We start from the raw sequence: 10,143 nt of genomic DNA on the forward strand, positions 1-10,143 counted from the left end.
CAGATCGGATATTTCCTGGCAATCCACGTCGTACGTCATGAATAATGTGACGACAGCGCATTTTGATGACATGCTCATGACCGAGGGAAAGGAAGGAAAGCCGATTGCACGTCAATCATAAACTATGAACCAAAAAGCACAATCTATCCGAGTGAGACAAACTGCTTGATCCCCGTCTCCAGTGTACCAGCAGAGAACCTGCAGAACCGAATCAGTGAAAAAACACAGCGGGCTACACAGCCTCTCTACCTGAGCAGCTGAAGCTGCGGCTCACACCCTCGACACACAGACACACAGACGGTGCTTCTGCATGCCAGCCACACGTGTGTGCACCTGTGAGAAATAAATATGTGAGGTGTACGCTGCTTTTCTATCTTTGTTTTCCCTTTTCTTTCTTTCTCTCTGTCAGCGACATACACTCCTAACACAGGACGGGTTGTTTTTATTGACTGCGCGGATCGGCTCTGATAGCATCCAAATCAGCATGTACGCATCAGTCATCCAGCCGCACCCGTCTGCAGCTGCATGGACATTTCCACCACTCTGTGTAGGCTAAGTTACCTTTTAAATTAGGTGGAGCAGTGCCAGCTTTCCAGGTGATTTATTCTTTAACGATTAATTTCAAATATTTAAAGTCAGTCTTTAAAATTGCTTTCAGTAATTTAAACATTTCCATGCGCGTAGTAATGTCACTGTAGCAAATACTGTGGTACATAGAGTGTGCCAGTAAATCCAGAACTCTGTTAGCGCTTTTAGCACTTCCGGTTCTCTCATCTAAAAGTCAATACGTTTTTTGAATGGGATTTTGGTAAAATGCCTCAAATAAGGTCTGTGGTTAACAAAAGCTTAAGTGAGTTTCAGGTTTTGTTCTACGAAATAAAACACGTCAGTAAATACCCTACTTGTGAACATGGTCCAAAACTAACTTTTTCACTTACCAGCCAGGCAGTTTTTTGTTTTTTTGCGGGAGGCTCCGCAATACCTGGCCAGCATCACCACATGATACTTTTTCTTACTTCTTCTTCTTCTACGGGGGTTCAGAGCATGGAGGTACATTAACACTAGGTTCGTTCGAGATGAGCCAGGCCTGCACAGATTCAATCACCGGCGATCGGCGCACAATGCATACTGGTTAGTTTTGTGTCCGACTTCATCCCGACTTGCTCTGACGTATTACAAAAGTGGACGGCGATAAAACCGCGAGAGCGAGGCGGCTGCAGTTTTTAGAGCCAGGCGCTGCAGTTGCTCTCCACCAACTGCAGCGCCTGGCTCTCACCTGATCTAACAGCTGATTGGTTTAGATGTCGACTCAACAAGATGACGTTTTAGATACAGAGTCTACTGTATATTAACACTGGACTTTTTAATTACTTAAGTATTTAGCAACACAGAGACTTGTGGTCAGTGAGATGTGAGGATTCTTAAACTAACATCTGTACAGATGTGAAGCCCTGACTGTATCTGACTGATCTTTAATGAAAGCTGTTGTCTAGTATTTGTTTTTCCTCTGAAAATATGAACCTTATAGTCAAGCACAGTTTATTCAGCCTGTGTAGTTGAGGGGACAGGTCAAACTGATATGATGCTGATTTACAGGAGAATTCATGTCAAATGGAGGTTAAACCATGAACATAAATTACAGATCACCTGTAAAGCATTTTAATAAATTAATCTATCATAATTAAAACAACTGATATTAGAACAAACTGATATATATGGGGCTGATCACTTTTTTAATGAATTGACATCATTCCAGACAGGATTGACATTGTGTTTTTTTCCGCCAACAACTCAGCCTGTTCATGGTCGTGCTCATGCTCTTCTTCAGCGTTCATGTTGGTCACTGCTGCACGCCGGGTGGTCACCTGACCATATGTGCTGCACACACCAGGTTTGCTTGTGGGCGTGATGACAACAAACTCCACACACTGCAGGAGAGTCACGTTCACAGGCACACACATTAACATTTATTTACATTAAATTGCAAATCGCAGCCTTTTATGCGGTTATGTAATCGCACAGCCTGACATCACGATTACAACTGCGATTACATTAATCATGCAGCACTATTTTTCGGCCATGTTAACGTGTTCTCCTCCTCACTGCTTACTGTGTGTAATGCTGGTGGTTTGTTATGACACGTGACCGCAAGTGCTCAAGCTACATAGATAGATAGCTACATAGAGACGTACATACATGTGTAAAGGACAGACAGACACACACACACACACACACACACCGGAAGAGAGTCAGCAGCATGCCCCATGCTCTGAGCGGCAGCCACGCCCACTAATCTAATATTAAATTTCATAACCGAATGTCCATTTTTTTTTTCCATATTCAACGGTTATTCGACCTTTGACCGATATTATTTTACCAGCCTTAGTGTGCGTGCACATGTCTGTGTGTGTGTGTGTGTGTGTGCGTGTGTGTGCACGCACACGTGCATCGGGGGGAACTCCGCCTTGCGCGACGCAGAGAGCAGAGGAGAATTGTAAATGCGCAACCATGTAGAAACAGAAATGACATGCCGTCTTGTAAATAAGATAAATGACATAAGGATTTGGCTGATAGGTGGGTATACTGTAAAAGGCCAGAAAAAGAGGTGGGTATATACCGTTTACCTGCAGAACCTACACCTACACCAATGAATGTATTGGAAATCCAACTAAATAAATCGTCGGTTGGTGTGGGAGAGGATTTTTTGGGGGTGATTTTTACCAGCCTGATAACCAGCTTATGGCATTTTACATGGTATACATTAGCCTAGCGACGAGCGGAGATTTCCTCTGCTCATATGAAGCCAGGATAAATCCCGAAGTATGAATCCCCAAAATGATACATAACGCACGAGACTTAAAATGCTATTTTAGTGGAGGCTTTACTGTCTTCACAATTTATTGTTTCTTATCTTTGAAATACAAGTAAATATATGCTTCGTTTCCACTGAGGGAAATGGTGTCAGTATACAGAAACAGACAGGAGGTCTGTGTCACCGCGATGCTGAGCGTGAGGGTGGGCGAGTTCAACGTTGTGTACACAGCAGGGGTGTTTTGAAAACACCCACACACACACACAGGTAACTCAGCCAGTCCCTCCCACCGCAGGAAATAATGGATTAATCCTGGAAAGCTATTGATGTAGCACTTTTCTCCTTATGAAAGTAACATGCCGATTATTCGACCAATGAGAATTTGGTCGGACGAGAGCATAGCGACCAAATAATCGACCAGGAGACTACAGCCCTAGGGGGGAGGGTGCTTCATAAAAGACGCTTTTCCTACTGCTCCAGACACTTCTTCCATCGACACTTAACATTAGCACTGGACACAGAGTGTGTGCTATGAACATGCTCTTAATGGATACTGAACTGGTTACTGTTGTGGCATTCTTCACCCCACACTTAACCATTATTTTCATGTGTCAGGACATCTCATAATGTATGTGTATGTAAACTCACATACAAACAGTTGCTCCAATGGATCAGCCTATTTCACCAGCTATTAAGTAACTGCAGATATTCCTCTCTGAAAAGTTGGCCCCTCCAGGACTAAATTATGGCTGATTTCATTCAGTTTATACTCTTCATAGGATGTATCAACCTTCTTCAAGTACAGCCATAGTGCAACATATTCTGGAGTATCCCATTAAAGCTACAGTAACCTGGTAAGCCTGGTTCTGAACAGCCTAAATGTGTGTCAACTCAACCGTGATATGTCTGCAATTGTTGGTGAACTTTACACTAACTAGTCAGAAAAACAAACAATATGATGATAAAAGACATAATGATGAAATGAGTCAGTATAGGCCAACAAAAATAGAGAATACTTATTATCCATGACCGCTGACAGGGTTTAAATGCTGCAGTGTATGGACAGCTATAATCCCCAGCTCGTTCAGCACCATACAGAAATCACTGAGAATGGCAGGTGTGTGGAAGACTCAATGACACATCTGTGCAAATGGCAGATGAATAAGAAACCTCAAAAGGTTCAAATTAAGTTGACAGAGATATAAATACTCACGTTGCTCAATGATCCCTGTAAACATCCAAAATGTGATCAAAGTCAAGAAAGCACTCAGAACCTGGATACTAGTGTGCATGGATTTGGTTTAATCTATTTTTGTAGCAGTGAATTTTGGGTGGCTACAACTTTTAGAGCATTAATGCCACCTTTTGTTTGTTTGTGCACACAAGATAATTTACTTGTGCGAACAAGATAAGGTGATAGCCTATTTTAAAAAATATCACCTTACAGGATATTAAAAGTGCAGTGTGTAGGATTTAGGAGCATGTATTGGCAGAAATGGTATAGTTATGGCTGCCTATTCATAACTATGTTTTCATTAGTTAATTATCATGTGAAAATAAGAATCATTGTGTTTTTGTTAACTTAGAATGAATCATTAATATCCAGGGTTTCCCACATACTCATTTATTTATGGCGGCAGTCTAGTACTTTTCAGTTCAGTTCAGTTCAGTGCGCATTTTTCTGTTTCTACTATATGCTGTGGATGGTTCCAATAGAACTAGGGCTGTAGTCAACCAGAGAAAATCCTTGGTCGACTAAAGTCACACATAATCTTCAACTAATCGACGAGTCTGGGAAAAAAAAAACAACTGCACGTTATTTTTACTTCTGACTACTTCTGACTTACTTCTGACTACTACTTCGCTGAATGTAGAGTCTGTATATAGAGACTACCGCAGAAGTAAAAATAACGTGCAGATCCGGGCAAACCCCGGAGATCTTGCCTCCGGAAGAAGAGCGGAAGAGCCCTGGTTTCCGATTGTAGGCTGTTTGTAGTCCGCGTGATATTGACCAATCACATTTGAGCCGGCTGCAGTTGTTGCCAGGTTTAACGGTCCGTGTGGTGAACTAACGAGGCAGAACATAATTGGCGTCACTGCAAACTCTGAATCCATCACAATGGTTCAGCATATTTACTTATATGAGCGGGGGGAGGAAACGGAAGTCGGAAATGGAAATTCGCCTCCTCCAAACCGGAATGCCAAAAAATCGGGGGTCTGCCCCCAGAGGCTGTATTGCCGTCTGCCAGAAGTCAGACGCCGAATACAGCCGATGGGTTCCGAGAATGCTTCTGCGGTGGTGTGTCTGTGTCACTTTGCAGTTACACCTCCAAAACACCAGTCGGTGGTGGAGGACTGTGTTAAGTGCTGTAAAGTTTTTTATTTATTTTTATATAGTTGATTCAAAACACACATTAAATATGGCTTAATAGAGACAATTTCAAACACAAGTACGTAAACTGGCTCCACTATAAATCACAGGACTGACAGACAAACACTTGTCTTTATCTGGACACATTTCCCCCACCAATACCACATGCTAATGTTATTAGCGCCAGCCTATGGCATTTTACATTGTATACATTAGCCTAGCGACGAGCGGAGATTTCCTCTGCTCATATGAAGCCAGGATAAATCCCGAAGTATAAATCTCTGAAGGATAAATCACACACACGACTTAAAATGCTATTTTAGTGGAGGCTTTACTGTCTTCACAATTTATTGTTTCTTATCTGTGAAATACAAGTAAATACAAGCTTCGTTTTCACCAAGGGAAATGGTTTCAGCTTACAGAAACAGACAGGAGGTCTGCGTCACCGCGACGCTGAGCGTGAGGGTGGGCGAGTTCAACTTTCTGTCAACAACGGGGGTGTTTTGAAAACACCCACATTTTCATAGCACTTTTCTCCTTATGAAAGTAACACGGCAATTATTCGACCAATGAGAATTTGGTCGGACGAGAGCATAGTGACCAAATAATCAACTAGACGACCAGGAGACTACAGCCCTAAATAGAACCATTCTATACCGTCCCCATTTTTGGTCACCCTTCTGTTGGGGTACCTAGCACACAGATCTGGTACTAAAAGGTGGAGCTGTGAACACTGCAGTATGTTGATTGGTCAATAGAGGATGGTCACTCTTGCTCAGGGCTGAGTTGTGGCTGGTTTTGAGGCTCATGTAACCACTGTTCATACCGTGCCAAGTGTTACATATATTAGTTAACTATAACTGTAAAATGAAAGGATGTTTTGCTGCCTCTTGCAGCAGCTGTAGACTGAGAAAAAAATAACTGGCAACTTTTAAGGTGGAACGTTTACTTGTAATGTTTCTCAATGCATGAGTTGACGACGTGAATCCATCAACACCCCTCAAATTTCAACATGACAACTTTGACAGTTCCATTAGTTTTTATTGGTGGTGATAGCGGCATTTGGGACATTTCCCCCCCAACTAAACGCACAAAGTCTGAGGTCTGGGCGTCCTTTGGGTTTCTGAAGAATGCCGAGGGACAGCTGGTGGAGGACAACTATCCTGTGTGCAGAACATGCAGAAACAAAGTTGCTGCGAAGGGTAGCAACACTACAAATCTGCTGGATTATTTCCGTGACCATCATCCACAGCTTTACAGCCAATGCAAGTTATGCTATGCAAACGTCAGTTATTGTGTGAGGGACTTCGGTTTTACTGAGATTGTCATAATGTGTAACTCTCGACGTATACGGGACATTTGAGCCATATCTGTCCTCCTAAACGGCAACTAGGTTTTCCGTTTTCGTTTAAGACACTTAGGAGCTAATACTAGCTGAGTAGCTAAGAGTAGCTAAGTGTTTCAAAACGAAACGGAGCTGTAAACACTGAGCGGAGCCGACAGAATATAAACGGACGTAACGTAACGCTAATTGAGATCAACTATGATTGAATCACTGTGATTATGGTTATTGTATGGCGAGCTAGAATCGATATAGATGGTCAGTTATGCTGTCTTGACATAAGCTCAAGGAAACAACATAAAACGCTGCTGTGTTAACCTTTGGTTAACCTCTTGGTTAACCCTGTGTTAACCAAGAGCATGCACTCCTTTTGTCATACAGGTAATCCTCTGACTCACATGCACACTTCTAATGTGTGAATTATTCTGTGTAATGATGACCATTGCCCTTAGGATTTTTTTGGTTTCTCCTGCACATTTGTGATATCTATTCTATATATTGTAGGTTTTTTGTTCTACTCTTGCATTGTTTTGTTTTATATATTTTTCCTCTTGTGCTAATAAATAAATAATATATAAATTGTTTACATATTTTGCTGACTGTTAAAATGCACCAGACAAATAAGCTTTGTTCCTGTAATTTGTTTACATATTTTGTTCATTTAAAATAAAATTTTCTGTTGCTGTGCCAATCCCTTGCCCCTTTAATGTGAAAGTTTCATTTTAATATAAGATTTTGGCTGTTAACATTTTAGTCTGATAAGGAAGTTACAAGATTTAGTGAAGTTATTTCAATATATCTATTTTTTGGACATTTTACAGCGCTTAAAAAATATTGCAATATTATTGTTTACTGTGATAATTTGGTCACTATAATCAAGATATCAAATTTTCCATATCGTTACATCCCTACAACAACCCCACCCAGATTTAAGAGTACTGTCTGCAGTGGAAAACCTGTCTGCAGAGTTACTTTTGGTTCCAAAGGCACCATACTGAAAGTGTTTGCTGGAAACTAGGCTGTACACTCCAATTCCATAGGAAACACTGAATATCTACATATGAAGCAGGTGGCTTCCACAGAGTTTGCTATATTGTTCAGTAGCCGAGAACAGACAATTCAAACACTGGCTCTTGTTGGGTCCATTCGCGTTTTCATGTTGGCCACTGTAGTTATTGGCACATGGAAGAAGGTTCAGTTCTGCAATCTCACCGCTAGATTCCAGTAAATCCTTCTGGACTTATAAGGGCTCCATAGTTATGTGATGATCACTGGTCAGTGATTTTTGACACAGTGTGGCTAAATGATAAGTAAATGTATAGGATAACTCATCAAGGTAAAAGATAAAAATCCTCATGGGCAGATACATTTGAGAAATTCTTATTGTTCCAAAGTCATACAATTAAGTTAGAAACTTTAATTAATGCAAGGTCTGTATTTTGGGTGCACAAAAATAAAAATTGTATTTAAATTTCACTCATATAGCTGAATATAAGCTATCTATCTATCTATCTATCTATCTATCTGTCTGTCTGACTGTCTGTATGTCTGCACACATACTGTGGCCTCTGTACAACTCTGCAACATCTGGCTAAGCAATTCTGCCGGACTTCTCTGGCAAAATGAGAGCAACCCATGCAGCCTGTGTGACATTGCAACAATCCATTAAATTAACCTGGGTTGCAATAGGTCCGAACAAACGTCGCATTAACGCGCTGAGCTAGCAAACACTGCGTAGTATATCCTGACTGCTGCTGCTGCTGCATGAAGAGTTGCTGCCTAGAGCCAGAATCCTGATGAGGATGATGTCAGTGGTCAAGGATAGGAACACATTTTTCCAACATCAGCCAAATGACTGCATTAGACAGTAATGAGCAGGACAAAACCACCGCATCCCTCTGTGCTCATATTGTGCGATCCCAAACCGAACATGCTTTACGAGCTTCGAACGGTTACTGTTAATGCCGTAAGTGCACGGATGCGAAAACAGATGTGTGCTAAATCTGTGTGATCAACGCATCGAATTAAACAGAAATGTAGAGAAAGGGCAATCCATCACGATGGGTTGCAGCAAGTGGAGGTAAAATGCATAATCTGTGTTTCCCTGCATAGGCCAACACACGGTACTGCAAATCAAACGCCTCATGTCTTACCGCATCAGTCCGGACAGCCAGCCTCTGCTTATCCATTTTCTGTCAATGATGCGATACGAGGCAGTGCGATTGTGGTCTCCCAATGACGACATTGGACATGTGCAAGAGGTAAAACTGCAATATCCGCCTTATTGGTCAGACTCGCGGATTTTTCCTCCCATCGTTGGTTGATCGCTGCGCCACCCCGCTGCACCATCCACATCTATGTGGCCGTAACCACAACCCAACCACCCACCCTGGCTCTCTCTCTCTCTCTCTCTCTCTCTCTCTCTCTCTCTCTCTCTCTTTCTCTCTCTCTCTCTGCCTCCATCACGCCTGCAGCACTGACGCTTTAAATCTCCGCCAAGGAACTGTGATTGCCTACGTCCTCCATCTGTTTGCCCGTGACAAACATATTTCCATAAGGGAAATATGTTGTGCGCACTGATTCTCCCAGGAAGAAGAAACATTAACATTTTAGAGGCCCTCCATGACCTTGCACTCAGCGCCACCGACAGGATTTCCTACTAGCGTTTTGCAAACTGTAAACTCGAGTCAGCTGACATAATATTAATTAGCATTTGATCAGGTACCTGCAGAGGGGGAGGCTTAGGGCCTCTCTGGCTCTTTATGTCCAAAGTGCCCTTTTGTCATGGCTTTTTTGTTTGTTTTAGTTTTTAGTTTTTGTGAACTCCTCCATGGCACTTATAAAGACGACCATGTAAAAAACTGATAATAATTTTGCAATAAATACATGACCTGACTACTGCCAGAGAGTTTACAGATGACCTTTCACATGCTGCAGGTGAAAGGTCATGCGGCAAGTCACAGGGTTCATCCCAATACCGAGGGTGTTTCTCAAAGTCAAGGATCCTTCTTTGGGAGGACGGGTCCTCCCAAGAAAGGATCCTGCAGAAGCAAGGGAAGAAGCTGTCCCCAGGTATATGTCATTAACCCTCAGCAGACTGAGGGGATTTCAGAGTACTATGATCATTTTGGCACTCTAATGTTGTACAATTTTACCAAATGTAGCAGTATTTTCAGAGTCATGGAACTGTAGGGAGAATATATTTCTGGATCATACTTGTGGAGTAATGAAATAAAGACAACAGCTGAATATAGTTCTAAATTATTACTACAGTATTTGCGCAGACTCACACACAGAATCATTCTGCCATTTCAAAGTGATCCATATTTTATGTGTGTACCACCACACACTCCGCTACAATAATATGAATAGCGGATCTGATCTGATTAGCTTTGCTGCTGTGAAACAGCTGACCGCCCCAATTGTACATTATACCGCCGGGTAATCCTCTGAAATAAGTTCACCTCAAATGAGTGATGCTTTGACCCGCAGGATATTCTAACATCTTTACTGAGGCCAGTCTCACTGTGATTCCCCTAAAAAATACACCAGTTGAAGCTGACAGAATGAAAGCCATTATCTTGTCATTATCATGTGAATAGTGGGGGGAGGAGACAC

At 42.0% G+C, this 10,143-nt stretch overlaps 1 protein-coding gene across 4 annotated transcripts in view; it reads right to left on the bottom strand.

The window, feature by feature from the left end:
* Positions 1–8,913, bottom strand: part of ajm1 (apical junction component 1 homolog) — an 83,104-nt gene extending 74,191 nt beyond the window's left edge. For all 4 annotated transcript variants that reach the window (XM_033646762.2, XM_033646763.2, XM_078162206.1 and 1 more), the window contains exon 1: positions 8,679–8,913. The gene's annotated coding sequence lies outside the window, so the exon portion shown is untranslated. The remainder of the gene's footprint in view (positions 1–8,678) is intronic.
* Positions 8,914–10,143: the final 1,230 nt, after the last annotated feature.

This window comes from Epinephelus lanceolatus, chromosome 19, assembly GCF_041903045.1.
Source record: "Epinephelus lanceolatus isolate andai-2023 chromosome 19, ASM4190304v1, whole genome shotgun sequence".
NCBI classification, from domain to species: Eukaryota; Metazoa; Chordata; class Actinopteri; order Perciformes; family Serranidae; genus Epinephelus; species Epinephelus lanceolatus.